The sequence below is a fragment of the Panthera onca genome, chromosome A1 (assembly GCF_046562875.1).
Source record: "Panthera onca isolate mPanOnc1 chromosome A1, mPanOnc1 haplotype 2, whole genome shotgun sequence".
Lineage (NCBI taxonomy): Eukaryota > Metazoa > Chordata > Mammalia > Carnivora > Felidae > Panthera > Panthera onca.
In genome coordinates this window covers 25603077-25618521 of record NC_138339.1, presented here as the reverse complement: position 1 = coordinate 25618521, position 15445 = coordinate 25603077, and the positions used below count along the sequence as shown (strand labels likewise).

At 43.2% G+C, this 15445-nt stretch overlaps 1 protein-coding gene across 8 annotated transcripts in view; it reads right to left on the bottom strand.

The window, feature by feature from the left end:
• PDZD2 (PDZ domain containing 2) overlaps positions 1–15445 on the bottom strand; it is a 361998-nt gene that overhangs the window by 121719 nt on the left and 224834 nt on the right. The window contains exon 1 of one of the 8 annotated variants that reach the window (XM_060634420.3): positions 15070–15264. The exons of the other annotated variants lie outside the window; for them this stretch is intronic. The gene's annotated coding sequence lies outside the window, so the exon portion shown is untranslated. Of the gene's footprint in view, positions 1–15069; positions 15265–15445 lie in introns of those variants that run through there. 8 annotated transcript variants of the gene reach the window in all.

The following is a 15445-nucleotide window of genomic DNA, read 5'->3' as shown; positions in this document are numbered from 1 at the left end:
AGTTTTCAACTGAGGTTATGAAATCCAAGAAGGTTTTCTTTAAAAGTTATTTTTACCAAATTATAAATCAAAGGTATATAGAGGTTACAAATTCAGACATTCCCATCACATAATTATTTCAAATCACCCTCTCCCTTCTCCATTCTAACCTGAATTTTAGAGTGCAGTTTTTATGATATACTATATCTCCTGGCAGAGATATCTCAAAATTATTACCATAGACATTTAGTGGAACAAGTCCAATTTTAAACTAAAAACACTACTTTAAAAGATATATTTTAATTCTGGCATCCCTATTTATATAATAATTAAAATTCAATTAAAAAGTCATAATATTAAAACACTGATGGATTTCCTTTAGAGAAGGTGGAGCATATTTTTCCTTAAAAAGAAAAACAAACAAAAACAAACAAATAAGAAGGGTTTAAACTTGTTTCAAAGAGTAATAAGAGCTAGAAATAAGATCTGTATTTAAAATAGACAAAAATCTTGTGCTGATGCTTGCGGGCAAAGAAAAAGAAAACATACTCTGTCTAGTCTACTTTTCTTTTTTTTTTTTCCTATGCTTCAGGAGATATTATAAAGATAATAATCCAGCATGACTGAAGGGCAGAGATCACATGCAAGAGCAAGGATTTCTCTGTCCGATAGGCTGCATTTGACTAAGAGAGAAGGGGCACAAAACCTCTCTTTCATGAGATGTTACACAGATCTTTTTCTGACTTAACACATTCAAGGAGTGAATAGATGCATCATAGATTGACACATCTGTACAAGGGAATGCTACTCAGCAATGAAAAGGAAGAGCTATTGATACATTTAACAGCATGGATGAACTTCAAATGCATTATTATCCTAAGTGAAAGACTTAAATGGCTACTTAAGTAGCTTAATTAAGACTTAATGTAGGATTCCATTTATATAACATCCTGGAAAAGGCAAAACAACAGGGACAGCGAACATATCAGCGGTTGCCAGAAGCTATGGGGGGAGGGGAGGGTTTGACCACAGGGGGACACTTTTCAGGGTGATGGAATGGTTCTCCTCCTGACTGAGGTGGTAATTTACATGACTCATGTTGGTCATAATTTATAGAATGGTACAACTGGAAAGGTCTTCCTCCAGTTTCTTTCTTATGTTTTAGCATAATGTCTCAATTTTGTACTTTAAGTACATTCCATCTAATCCTTTAGGAATTGGGTAAAATTCATCATGCTAAAGAGTGTAAGCAAATTCTATCTCAATAAACTTAATAATAATAAAGAAGAATACTCTTGCAAGCCAAACTGTCTTCTGATACCATCTTCCGTCCATCAATAGCTATTAGCAACTTATTTACTTCTGTAGGGGAAGGATCCACCTAATGGACGATGTACGATACTGGGTCTTGCTGATTTGTGCTCTTCGTTTGCAGCATCTGAAACTCACCTTCTCAGTCCTTCCACAGAGCAATGTGGAAGTTCTCTCAAGTGAATCAGGTTAACTGTATTAAATGCTGGTGCCAGGATGGTGGTCTCAGGCTCCTGGGTTAGAATCTGATCCCACAGGATACTTTAAACAAGTACCACATAGCTTCAATCCAAATCTATGGGTTTTCATCGACAGTCAACTTAGTCTTATAACAGACCAACTAAAGGCATTTCAATATTTGCATTTTCAATATTGGTATTAAGAGAAGTATACTGTCTGCATCAAAAGGTGATAATCCTTTTCTAGATAAGACTGCACATAGAGAGTTTGATTCAGTTTAGGCATTAACATTTAAAAATGGCAATCCTGTCTTATGATGAGCAGCTGAAGGGACTAAGGATACTTATCCTGCAGAGGATAATGCAGAGGCGGGGGCCAGGGTGTAGGAGGGATAGAATGGTTTTATATACAACTATCTGAATGGCTATATGAAAAAAGGGATAAACCACTCAAGGTGACATGGGTTATAGGATTAGGACCCATGAGAAAAAGATAAAGGATGAAAGATATTTGGCTTTATAATCCCATGATGGAGTGGCTGCCTTCAGAGGCAGGGAAGCTGCAGGTAGGGTTTTGGATTTGGTGGTGGGCTGGGTGGGAGGACTTCCATAAAGAGAGAGGACCAGCAGTAAGCCAATCACACTGAGCTTGGTGGTTTACCAGGTATGCCACGCCCAAGAAAGAATGGGACATCTGGGAAAGGCAGTGAAGGAGGAGAGGAAAGGAAGGGAAAGGAAAGAATGTGGACACATGGAAAGATGACGAAGGAGGAGACAAACTCTCTAGTTTGTTTTTCCTGCATTGGTCAGGGAGCTATCTGCCTGACATTTGATCAGCTTTTGGATTTGGAGACGCTTCCATTACATGAGGGGTGGCAGGGACGGGACATTAATTATCTGTCCCCATACCCATGAACCAGTCCACAGGCACATGACTTACATTTGGCGCCCAGGAGGCTCTTGCTTGGCACTCTGGATCATGAGGACGTGATAGGACACAGGGACAGATAAAGGCTAGTCACGGGAGTCCAGTAACCATGGTGGTGGCAGTGGTGGTGTCCTAAGCAGACTGTTCCTGTGCCATGACCTTGGGTGTGTTCTTGGCCACTTGGTTCTTGCCCATTCTCTTGAGCCCAGACCTCAACACTTCTGTTGGCTTCTGTAAGCTACCCAACATTCTGTCACTAAATTTCTTTTCTACCTAAATGAGCCAGAATTGGTTTCTATTACTTGTAACTTCAAAACTCTAATAGGATCACATAAATTGGGGAAGGGGGTACTTAAGAGGTATTTTACATTATCCTTATATCATATATGAGGATGAAATTCTTTAAAAGCTACATGGCCCCTAATATTGGTTGCACTGGAGAGCTTAAAAGTAATTAGGATCTCTACCTTTACCACTACCCCTAATTGTTTCCAAGGATCTGAAATACTAAATCAGGGCTGGGGGGTGGTAGAGCAGAAGCCATCACATTTCCCCCCCTAAAGTTTTGCAGGTAATTCGAAAGAAGATTCTCAGAAGTCTGGCGTTTGGGTTTCTAAGCAAATGAGAGTGATATGAACCATTAAATAATTTGTCTGGTTGTCTAAAGTATTTTCAATCTCCTCTGTCTCAGGCCAAATCTGATCAATCTACAAGTGTCTACAGGGTGAATCTCACCTCCCAGTCTTCTTATTAGCACATAACTTCTCCCCCAAACCCACAAAACCCTGTGCCCCCCCTCCGTCAAACTTTACTCTTTCACTCCTGGGAAGGCACTTTCATTCTCTCTGCCTGTACAGATCCTACTTATGCATCAAGGTCAATTTAAGAATGGCTTCTCTCAGGGCACCTGGGTGGCTCAGTTGGTTGAGCATCTGACTCTTGATTTCGGCTCAAGTCGTGGTTCGTGGGTTTGAGCCCTGCATCGGGCTCTGTGCTGCCAGTGCAGAGCCTGCCTGGGATATTCTCATTCTCTCTCTCATTCTCTCATTCTCTCTCTCTCTCTCTCTCTCTCTCTCTTTCTTTCTCTCTCTCCCTCCCTCCCTCCGTGTCTACCCCTCCCCCATTTTCTCTCTCTCTCCCTGTCAAAATAAATAAACTTAAAAAAAAAAAGAGAGAGAGAGAATGCCTTCTTTCATGAACTCTTTCCTTTCCATTCCAACCTAGGATTTTTCATAAAGTTAAATTTCAGAAGTGGAAGCGTCCTCTAGTAAGCACATGCCATCCATGTCATGTCATTAGTTCACATACTCCTTTCATTAGAATTAATTTCTTTCAAATAATTTTATTTCAATTTTCATTGTCTTTATACTTTATCTCTCCCAAGTCCATAAGTTTCCCTTCGGCAACTCTAGAGAGACATAGTTGGTGCTTAATATCACTAAGGTTAACTTACCACACACTGAGTTCCCTCATTCTCAAGCAGTGTTATTTCTTGGGAAGAAAAGTAAAGCTTAATCCATTCTAGAGATCTCTCTCTGTTGGAACCATTGCAGACATTTTTACAGATACTAAAATCTGTCTGGTTTTTAATCTAGTCTGGAACACAAGGTCAAAAACCCTGCCATTCTCAAAATGACAAATCCTGAAGCATTTTCACTACCCAGAGCAGCAGGAGAGGCAGGAAAGACAATCCCTGCCTTTGAGCAGACAGAAAAACATCCTGTGACTTACATGTACCAACTTGTTCACCCAAACAATTCCTGGCACTGAAAAGTGGCCACTGAAGGGCAGAGGGTGTGAAATGATTTTCTAATGGGCCATTAGAGCTACTTTAGTCAGGAAATTTAGAAGTGATATATTTCTATGGGAATCCCGACTCCCCCCATCTCTACCCTACCCCTGCTGCCCAAAGTAAGCCTTTCATTGTGTTATGATAGAATAAAGTATTTCTTCTACCCATAGTGATTCTATTTGGAGCCACTCAGCAGAAAGGTAAAGTCTTTGAGGGTAATACAATAATATTGGTGATGAAGAGACCACCTTAAGATTATATAATGCTTTGTGCTTTTTCTCCCAAAGTCCTTCCATACACTGTTTTATTTGATTTGCCCAATAAGTTTGTATAGGAGAAAGTGCAAACAGAATTATGCTCATCTTACAGATGGAGAAGTTGAGGCATTGGAGGTTGAAGTGATCTAGTGAAGAGGTGGGGCCCCCTGGGCATTCTGGGGGCCTCAATCTGTCAGCTGTGGAAGCAGCAGGATGGCTGATGTCACGGACATTTTCGTGCCAGAGCTTCGGCACTATTATTTGGGTGAAATGTGGTCTGCACTTCACACATGTGGGCATTAGATTTTTGTTGCTCTATGAAGACACCCCAGAACTAAGGCCCCTGAGACTTAAAATAAGTGGCTCTGGTCAAGGAGCACGGAGTCTGCATTGGGCATGGTCTACATACTTAACCTTCATGGTACCCCTCCCCCCATATTAGTCAGCCAGTTTATGCACAAAGCCTCCATGTTCTCATCCATAAAGTGAGGGCTCTGGGTCTGGGACAACAGGTCTACAGCAGTGGTTTCAAACACAGCTGATCAGAAGAATAATCTGGGGAGACTTTTATCCGAAGAAGAAAAAAAGAGACAGCTTTGTAAGATGACACATGTTCATTACATACAAGATTTAAGCAAAGACAAGCAGCACACAGAAGAAATAAAAGAGATCCCCAATCCCCATTACCCACTGGTGACAGGACAGCAGTGATGCAAAAACATTCTGAAACAGGTGACCAACGTGTGAGGAATTCCTTTACTCCTTTTACAAATACAACTCTAGACCCTCACTGAGAATGGAGGTTGGGGCATGGCAATCTGTATCTTATCAAATGCCTCTTGTGACACAGCCAGAGTCAACGGCTGGCTTTTAGGAACGAGGGCACTGATGGTAAATAGGGAGTCTTCTTCCATAGATGGGTAATAAAGCAACACGTTTTTCATGGAGCAGTCTCCTGGTCATGAGGTGTCATCTGTGTCTCCTCAAGGCTGGGATTGCCACTCTTGAGGGTACAGGGAATTGGCCCCGGAAGTAGAAACAGTAAGAAAGAATTAAAAGAAAAACAGAGAGTAGAGATAGTAAGAGTCACCTTGTAATGGCCTTGCACTGTGCTGTCCCACCTGCCACAACCACACACACATCCTTCCTCAGAGATGACCCCTATCCCAGGGGAGCAGAGGTGGTCTCAGGTAGGCAGGGCCTGGAAGTGTGGAAGCTGAGGTGGGTCACTGCAGGGGACCAGGTCAGGGAGAAGGGGACATAAGGGAATCTAGTCAAGGCGAGCCCAAAGACTAAGAGACTATCTTGTGATTATTCAGCCTTAGACATGAGAGAGAACACAGAATGTAGGTCCGTGGAATATTCCTTAAGACTTATTCCATATTATGTCCTTGGCTCAATTACCTCTCTCCTGGGAAGATAGGGCTAAAATGGCAGAAACAGATGACAAAGAAGATGGCAGTAACTGGTGACCGGAAGGATCCTTTCTTCACTAGGAGTTAATAGACTGGGTTTGGGATGCCAATCTCCTGGGAGTTTGATTAGCATAAGTCAGTCTCCAGGCAGTTGATAACCTCTGGTAGATGGACAAAATTGGATTCCCAGATCTCTGTGGCCACTCTATGAGGCCACCAGCAGGCCACATGACATAAGTGGTTTGGGCCAAGGTCTGTAGCACCTTTAGGAGGTAGCAGGTCAGGACTGGGGGATCTGAGATTATTGAAGAAACTTGCTTGGGCTGTGGAGGCACAGTGACTTTTTCCCCCCGCCATACTCTGCCAAAGTACCTTTCCCTAATTCGCAAACATCCCTGAAAATCTTACAAAGACACACCACTTGCATCATTTAATTACACATTAATCAATAAATCACCCTCGGGGAAAGAGGACACAGAGCTCCTCAGGGCAGAGCATACGGTCACCACGCACACATGGGGATCGGATGGTCGCCCTGCCCTCCCCAGGCAGCGGCAATGTTCTTCCCAGCTCGCCTGGCACATACCAGCCCCAGAGCTCAGGAAGTGATCCCTCATGGAGCAGCAGCTGCAGCAGCTTCCCAGACAAGGCATTCCCACGACAGAGCCATTGGGGGACACCCATCTGCTACTGAGCCCTTTATCTTGATGGCCTTTCCCAGGCCTGAGCCTCCACCGCATTCACTCGCCAGCCTGGCAACTACTCTGAGGCTCCAGAAGACCTAACACAGGACCCTTGGAAGCAGGTGAAGTCTTCTTTTGAGATTCTCCCACCTTCCCTGTCCTGGGGCATCTCTTCCCATAACCAAGTATTACAATAATTAAACTATTATCTATAATGGAGATTGATTAAAATTATTAGAAGTGAGTTTGGAAAACACAGGCCTTTATGTGAATTGCTGTGGGCTAGAGCCTGGCTACTGTGAATTTGTTAGAAACGCAGAAACGTCAGGCTCCACCTGGACTCACTGCACAAGAATCTGCATTTTATCCCCAGGTGACTCACAGGTTGGAACACACCCTACTGTCCTGAGTTAGTATTTTTCTCCTGGTAAATAAAGATCTAAATATTAAATGGTGTGAGTAGACATTTTTTCAAAAAACATATCCAGACGGTTAACAGACACATGAAAGGATGCTCAACATCACTCATCATCAGGGAAATACAAATCAAAACCACAATGAGATACCACCTCACACCTGTCAGAATGGCTAACATTAACAACTCAGGCAACAACAGATGCTGGCGAGGATGCAGAGAAAGAGGATCTCTTTTGCATTGTTGGTGGGAATGCAAACTGGTGCAGCCACTCTGGAAACAGTATGGAGGTCCCTCAAAAAGTTAAAAATAGAACTACCCAAGATCTAGCAATTGTACGACTCGGTATTTATCCAAAGGATACAAAAAGACAGCTTTGAAGGGGTACATGTACCCCAATGTTTATAGCAGCATTATCAACAATAGCCAAACTATGGAAACAGCCCAAAGCCCAAATGTCCATCAACTCATGCATGGATAAAAAAGGTGTATACTGATACACAGACGTTGGAATATTATTCAGCCATCAAAAGGAATGAAATCTTGCCATTTGCAATGACATGGATGGAGCTAGAGTGTATTATACTAAGCAAAATAAGTCAATCAGAGAAAGACAAATACCATATGATTTCACTCATATATGGAATTTAAGAAACAAAACAGATGAACATATGGGAAGGGAGGAAAAAGGAGAGAGGGAAACAGACTATGAGACTCTTGACGATAGAGAAGAGAGGGTTGATGGAGGGAGGTGGGTGGGGGATGGGTAAATGGGTGATGAGTATTAAGGAGGGTGCTTGTGTTGAGCACTGGGTGTTATATGTAAGTGATGAATTACTAAATTCTAATTCTGAAAACAATATTACACTATATGTTAACTAGAAATTAAATAAAAATTTGAAAAAAAATCAAATGGTAGTCTTTAAGATAGGCAGTCTTTTTCTTTTCTTTTCTCTTTTTTTCTTTTTTATACCATGGACCTCTCTGGCTGTCAGGTAAAATCTCACTATTTTTAAATGCATAAAATATCTAGGATTACAAAGAAAACCAATTATGTGAAACAGAATACCCTAAATGTTTTTAAATGTATACCATAACACATTTTATTAACACATTAAATAAGAATATCTGGCAACAAGTTTATTAACTGGTATATTTTCAAAGTTGTAATGTGCATAATATTGGAAGGTATCTACTACAAATAACATGCACCATTTTTACTGGTGCCAGGCATGGGGACTGCTAATACTATAGTACTTCGACCCTAAATCAATTATTGAAGGAAACACTAAATTCAACTACAGTTTAGTGACAACAAACATTTTATTTTCCTCCCTGCCAGGTTCATAGTCCCCCTTTATTAATAGAGTCGAGGTTAAGAATAAGAGATGCTCAAGGATCTTATGCAAAAGGAGGTAAAAGTTGTGCCCCATATCTGTCTGACTGTCTGATCTTAGTTTGAGCAAAGCTGGCCAAATCACTTCCTTCTCCAATAGAGACTGCATTTGCCTTTTTGGCTTCTGTCCACTGGCTTTGATGCAAGTTCCTACCACAGAGATGAGCACTTAGATGTTTAAGAAGTACGTCTGATCAAATCCTCTAGGTTGGGGTCCCAAATATTTCTGAAACAGACATGCCAGGCTACATTCTGAATACCATTGCACAGACTAACTAAAACAATCCCATTTTGTAGGAAGCTGCTGTCTCCATCTGCATAGGTACTTCCCTACAAATGTGGATTTAATATAAATTACTGACACTGAGTTCTGAAACATTCTCCCTGATCTGCCAGAGAGCCTGGGGCAGGCTCTCTCTCTCTTGGATCGTAAGCACCTTTTCAGGGTACTTTTCTTGCCAAGAATAAGCAACACTTCCCACAGCCATGTCAACTGTGGTTCTCAAAATAAGATCCATTTTCAGAAAAAGCCAAAATCGATTTGTCTCTGAATTTCAAAACTGTACATCCAAGGCGTCTACACCGCTCTGCAGGCCATTTCCCCCTCATACTAACCGAAGTGCCATGAAAACAAAATGGAACTGAACACATCAGCCTTGGGGGAATTCATCTGACACTTGGTTTGAACTCTCACAGAAAAGTCGCTACTACACAATGAAGCATTTCTCTAACAAACACAAATCATGTGAGCATGTTCGAGCCACATGTTTACAAAAGGAAGAAAGACCTACAAACCTGAGACCCAGTCTTACATAAAGATTTCTGCTCAAAAATAGCCATGTCTCCAGGTGCACGGGAACGGCATGAATTCGTTTCCGTTTGCAGCCCTTCTCCTGGACACACGCACACACACTAGTCACTCACACTTAGCTTTTCTTTACCTAGGTGTGCTTATCTGGAAAAGAGTGCTAAACCTTGCTTTTCAAACACCCTGCAATTTCCTTTATCTAGTTCTCCACCTATCCTGGTTCAGGGGCAGGTAATCTAGGAGATGGTTATAAGAAAGAAAACAGGCTGGGAGCAGAAGAAACCTCACAGATTTGAGGGTCAATCTGTGGATAAGAGTCTATCACAGTAAATTGCATCAGAGAAAAAATGTTTTTAAAATTTAGCACCGTATTATTCACTGTCATCGAGCCTAGAAAGGTGATTCTTTGCAAGGTTTGAGATCTTAGCTTTGAGACTGCTTTGATTTTAGAGTAACCCAGAGGTTGCTGCTGGAGTGCATAAAGAATAAAAAGACTAAAGCTGAGGGCAGATTCTCTCCCCACCCTGAAATCCCAACGGCAACAAATGTAATTAATTAAGCCACCAGAACACTGTAGAGATGACTCATGCTTCTCCTAGTGAAAGTTTGAAATAACTGACTCTACTCACTTAAAGATGAAGTGTTGAATTTTTGTTACCATAAGAAACGCATTAAGAATGTCTAATTAGTTATAGACATAAGAATGTCTAATGCCTCAGCATTATGCCAACAGCAGAATTTCCACCACACAAAGTTTCATGGGGCCACTGAGACCTCCATAAAATCCTCACCCACCAAGATGCCCCTAGGTACCTTCTCAGCTGCAGTGTTCAGTTCTCCTTCAACATTCTTTGACTGACTTGAGGGAGAAACTGAAGTCAGGCAAGTTCTAGCCTGTCAAAAGGATTGTGCAAAGGACTTACCTTCCCAAACCCAAACTTGCAGCCTTCATTTCTGCCACCTTCTCCCCTGCAGTGATTAGAGGCAATTTTCTGTTTTCCCCCTCTGGGTCTTTACTGCTGTCCTGCCAAAACTGTCTTGCATCTGCTACAATAAAATACCTGCGATGTTTTCTAAAGCCAGCAGCTTACTGCCAACAGTCAACCCTCTACCCCACAGGCAGCGGTCTGGGAACTTTAGTCAAAGTGTTGCAAGTTGAAGGCTAAGGTGGAATTTGGCTAAGGCCAAGGCATGGTTCCTTGGAGGGCAGACCCTCCTCTGGCTGATGGAACCAGCCTGCAGGAGAAAAGAACACTTTTGTTAAAGAGGCAGAAACAAGAGCAAGAGGTATGAGTATAGGGTTGTTATCCATCAAGAGTACCATGATGAATCCAGAGAGTCATGCCATTCAAAATGAAGGTCACCTATGGTGCCTTTGAATTCTCTCCCACTTCTCCCTGGCGTGGGCACTTCCAAGTGTGTTCTTATTTGGGTGGGAAGTGAAATTGATCACTGCTGCCCCCCCCCCTTTTTTTTTTGGAGGGGGAGGGAGGAGAGACTGTAAGAATGTTTAAGCTTTTGTTGAAAGGGCAAGGCTTGGGAAGATATAATGTAGAAATAGAAAGCTATCTACTCTTCAAGGAAGAAATGTGCAAATGTTTTTTTGCCCCCACAGTCTGAGTCGTCACACTGAAATAGAGGCTTTTGAACTGAACTGATTCTCAAGGACCACTCTGGTTGATCCTCAGACTCACCCTACTCTGCCAATTTCCAACTTGGTTTCCATCTTTTAATTTGGGAAGAAAACTAGAGTGGAAATTAGAAAGGCAAAGAAGACAGTCCCAAGTGTCTTGCTTTAAGACACCCGATAGCCTCCAGACCTCAAAGTTACCAAAAACACAAAGTAATGCTTCTCTTTTACCAAAGGCATCACTCTCGGTCCTCCTAAGTGCCAAGTTTCTCTGGTGTATGTAAAATATAGTTATATTGCTTCTTCAGGAAGAGACCATAAAAAGGCAGGCAGATCTAGAGTCCCAGGTCAATTGTTGTCTTGACCTACTTACTGCCCAGGGACCTTGTATCTAAGGCGAGACTGTGTGAGCTCACCCTGTGCCCGACTGAGGCCATCTGTGGAATACAGTGTAGTGTGGGTGCATGCCCACGCACACCTAGATTTAACAAACCACGGTCACATAACGCAAAGGGCCAATCAGCAGAATAGGACATCAGAAGATGTCTTCGTAGGACACACTCCGCCCCCTCCTTTGCTAAGCAGAGCAGGTATCATGTGAGTGAAGAAGGATGCTACCACCTTCTTCCCTGGACACTGAGGAAACAGCAGAGCTCCAGTCAGGACATCCAAGGTGACAGGGATGTTGTGCTATACCCCCTGACCCCCACAGCAGGCAATGTTTGAAGTTGAGAGGGTGCACTGCCTCCTGAAGTTCTTAAGAGGGACACAAAGCTATACAAAAGGGACCCCTGCCAGCCACTGAGAGGTGAAATTATTAATTCCCTTTCATGGACATGATCACAAGCTTCCCTTGCTAACTCAGAATCATAACTTCTATTTGCTTGGCCATTTCTCTCTTCTAGATTTTATGTACTTTTGTACACATAGGCAAACATTTAAGTTGGTCTTTTATCCCATTCACCATCAGGGAAAAGTTGATGAACAGAAGTCAGATTCGAGTCCTGTTCAGATAGCCAAAGGGAGGGGGGCAGATACTCCAGCTATGAGCTGACACACTTGCCCTCCCAATAGTCTATAAATGAGTTGGCTGATGAAGGGCTGCTTGTGGCTTATCCTCCAGTTTAGCTCATGATCATATTTTGACTGCTTGGCTGCCTCTGTCTCTTTATGAGCCAACTTGGTCGCGTGGCTCAGAACTGAAAAGGTCCTTCATGCTACTTTGAGACACCAGGTAGTTCGAGAGCTCTTAGATACACACAGCCAACCCATGCAGAGGAAGAGGTTACTCACCCTCTAACCATGGCCTTCTGGGAACCCAAAGCTGACCCTTCACCCCAGAGCCTGTGCCCCATTAAATCTGGCCACCCAGCACCACACCCTCTTGGGCAAGCTTCATAAATCGCCTCACGTGCTGTGATTCCTAACTGCTCCTTGCTTGGGGAGTCCAGGCCTCAGCGTGCTCTGCTTCTGGTTGAGTTTCAGCACTTACGCAAATCAGGTTTCTGACTATGTCTGAAATTCCAGTGCATACAGGAATAGCAGGTTGCTTAATCTCTAAATTCAGAGCCAAACTCTTTTCTAAATACAGACAAAGGTGCTGCCTGGATCACATGGTAGATTAAAGGACCCACCCTTGCCAGTTCTGACAGGCCGACTTGTCAAGTACATTGCCGCCATCTTGTTTTCCAGCCCCGAACTCCCATGGGACACCATACTATACATATTTTCATACTTCCTCACTTGTTTCCATCTGTCAAACTGGGCCCCACCCCCATTCTTCTCCACTGACAGCATCCAATTTCCAAATACAGGACATAGACAGTGAAATGTCTTGGAGAGAAAAAAATTAATACTGGCCATTTTATTTTTCTTCTTAAACTACAATCTTCTTGTAAGAAACTCTTCTGTGTTTCTGCAGTAGACAATAAGCTACTTACTTACTCATTGCTCCATATCCAGGCCTGCAGTTTTGATACAAGTTAAACATGAGCAAGGTCACCAGATTTTCTTCTTCCCTTATTAGAAAGGACATTAACAATGAAATACTGTGCTGGGTTGAGGAGAACTCCATGTTCAGGGAAAGGCCGGTGGACCTATAGTAAGCTTTCTTAGATAGCAATAAAGGAACACTGTTCTGGATATGAGAAAACATGATATTCATTTCACTCTCTTTTTTATTACAGAAAACATCTTTTTTTCCCCAAGTCCGATAACAAACAACACAGATTGTAGAATTCTGGCCAGCATTCAGTCCACAAAAGAGAAACAAGGAAGTGAATCATTTTTGTGTAAGTTAGCGGAGTTTTGTTCCCCATCAGACTCTTTCAGCAGGGGGCACCGTCACCATGTGGTGGGTCTCCCAGATGCCTTCACCAGAAGGTTCACCAACAAGGGGGAAGGAGGAAAACCCAACCACAACGCACAGTTCATCTGATGTTTCTTTCCCATTGATTGGACCCTGAAGAAAATCTTCCAATTTCCCTGCTCCTGAATCCACCCTTCTGGAGGCAATAATGCCTTTTAACAGACTGAGAAACTAAAATCAGTTTCCAAAACAACAGCTCATTCAAACTGTTGAGAACTTGAGCTGTGTCAACAACCCACTGAGCATTCTGGTCACGAGTGATATTAAAAATCAGAGGTCAGCAACTATTTTCTCTAAAGCGTCATAGAGAAACTATCATAGGCTTTGCAGACCTTATCTGTCTCTGTCCTGTATTCTTGTTTCTTCAGCCCTTTAAAATGTACAATACACATCTAGCTCCCAAATCCTCTGAATACAAGCTGAGACAGGCTGGGTTTGGTGCACAGGCCACAGTGAGCTGACCTCTGACTGCTTCCAGAATGGATCCGAAAAAGGAGTCTGTCCCCCAGTTCAGCCTAAATCACAGGCAAAAGCACCTGGAACAGGCATGTAAAGGATGGGAGACAAAGGCGCCCCACCCAACTGATGGAGAGTCAGCCAGAAAGGAGACTTGGGGGTAGTGGGAACAGGAGAGACTGTCCCCCCTCCCCTCTACACACTGGGTATCGCTTTGGAAGGCAGAGAAGTCAGAGAGAACAAGAGAGCAGCGATAAGGTATGGGCTTGCCTTGACTAAGCACAGCCCTCCAGGCCTAAAATGCAAAGCCAGAAGATTTGGCTTCCCCAGCCCGATGGATGGACTCAGCCAGCCAGTAAGGGAAGCAGCTCTCACATCAACCTCCTCAGACACACCCCTGTGGCTAATATGGCATTCTCCAAAGCTCCACTCCAAGGGTGCCAGTACTCAGGCAGGACTATTCCACTGAAATCTTAAATTCTCTATCTAATTCTGATGCTTCTGTCACTCTGACCACCCACACCATTTCTGATTGCCCCCAAGTCAGCTCAATTCCACTACTCTGACCACTTCGCTGGGGGGAAATGCATGTCCAATTATCCAGGCACCTATCAGAAGCAAGGCCTGGCAATGGCTCCAAAACCCAGGTTTGAGCTGCTCTTTATTCTGTTCCTCTTCTCATCTCACAAGCCCCAACAATGGAAAGGATGCTCTGAGACTTAGCTGTAACCACGGGAACCACAGATCTGTCTTTAAATTATCCTTGCGTGTGGCCGCAACCCATGGCCCTCCACATTTATTTTCTACTTCTGAGCATGAAGACATTACTGTGACAGTTTCCAATCCTCTGACCCTCATCTCCCCCCTGCCCCCACCATGACAAATATTTAGATGCACACTTTACTTTCCAATTCCCTGACTTAGAAGCTGAGCAAAGCAAGCCTGCCTTAATGGAGAAAACATTAGTGCATTCAGGCTTCACTCTGGATCCCGGTCAATTTCGAGATATTTCACAGCTGTTGTACATCTACTTCCTTTCTTGCAAAAGCCAGCAAAAATTAGCAAGCACCTTGTTGGCACTGAAATATAAAAATACAACAACGGTCAAGCCTGAAAATCAGTTTCTGGTTGGCTATCTTCAAACTATTTGTTCTAAAACAGTGCCTGAAGTTCATTTATCATCTGCCAAGTTTAAAATCAGTTTTAATTCAATGCTGCATGGTTTGGTAGGATTGTTTTCAAAGCAACCTCCAGAATATAAGTCATTTGGTCATCAAAGTAGTCACTGAGAAAAAAACTCTTGCTTGGGCAGCTATCAGCACAACTCACGCTAGGTCTGTTTCTGATGTCAATATTATCTACTCGTTTCTCATATGCTTAAAAAAATGCAAACATATAAGTTGTGTTCAGAGAGAAGACAGGGTTCTCTCCCCAGCTCGGGTCCCCTCCTACCTGCTTCTGAGCTGATCAGGTGAGCCTTCTCTACTGTGCTTCACACCCACTTGAACAGGACAGGCTCCAGAGTTTGTCGTGCTTCATTTCCCTTCTCCATTCAGTCCTTTAAAGTCCCGGGTTATTAGCTATCAACAAAAATGTGAGCCATGCCAGGGCGTGCTCTGACTTCCTGCCTGCTCCCCACGCTCTACTGAGCTTAGGAGCAGATTTTCTCTCTCCTCCTCCAGCTTCACCTCCTGCGCTCGAGGGCCCCACCCACAGCACTCAGATCATTTTTCATTTATGAGTGCATCCAGCGAAACTGTGTGTAAGAGAATGAGCCAACCCCTGCCCTGCCAGTGTCCTGGAACCACGCTGCTAAAGGCGGCTTTAA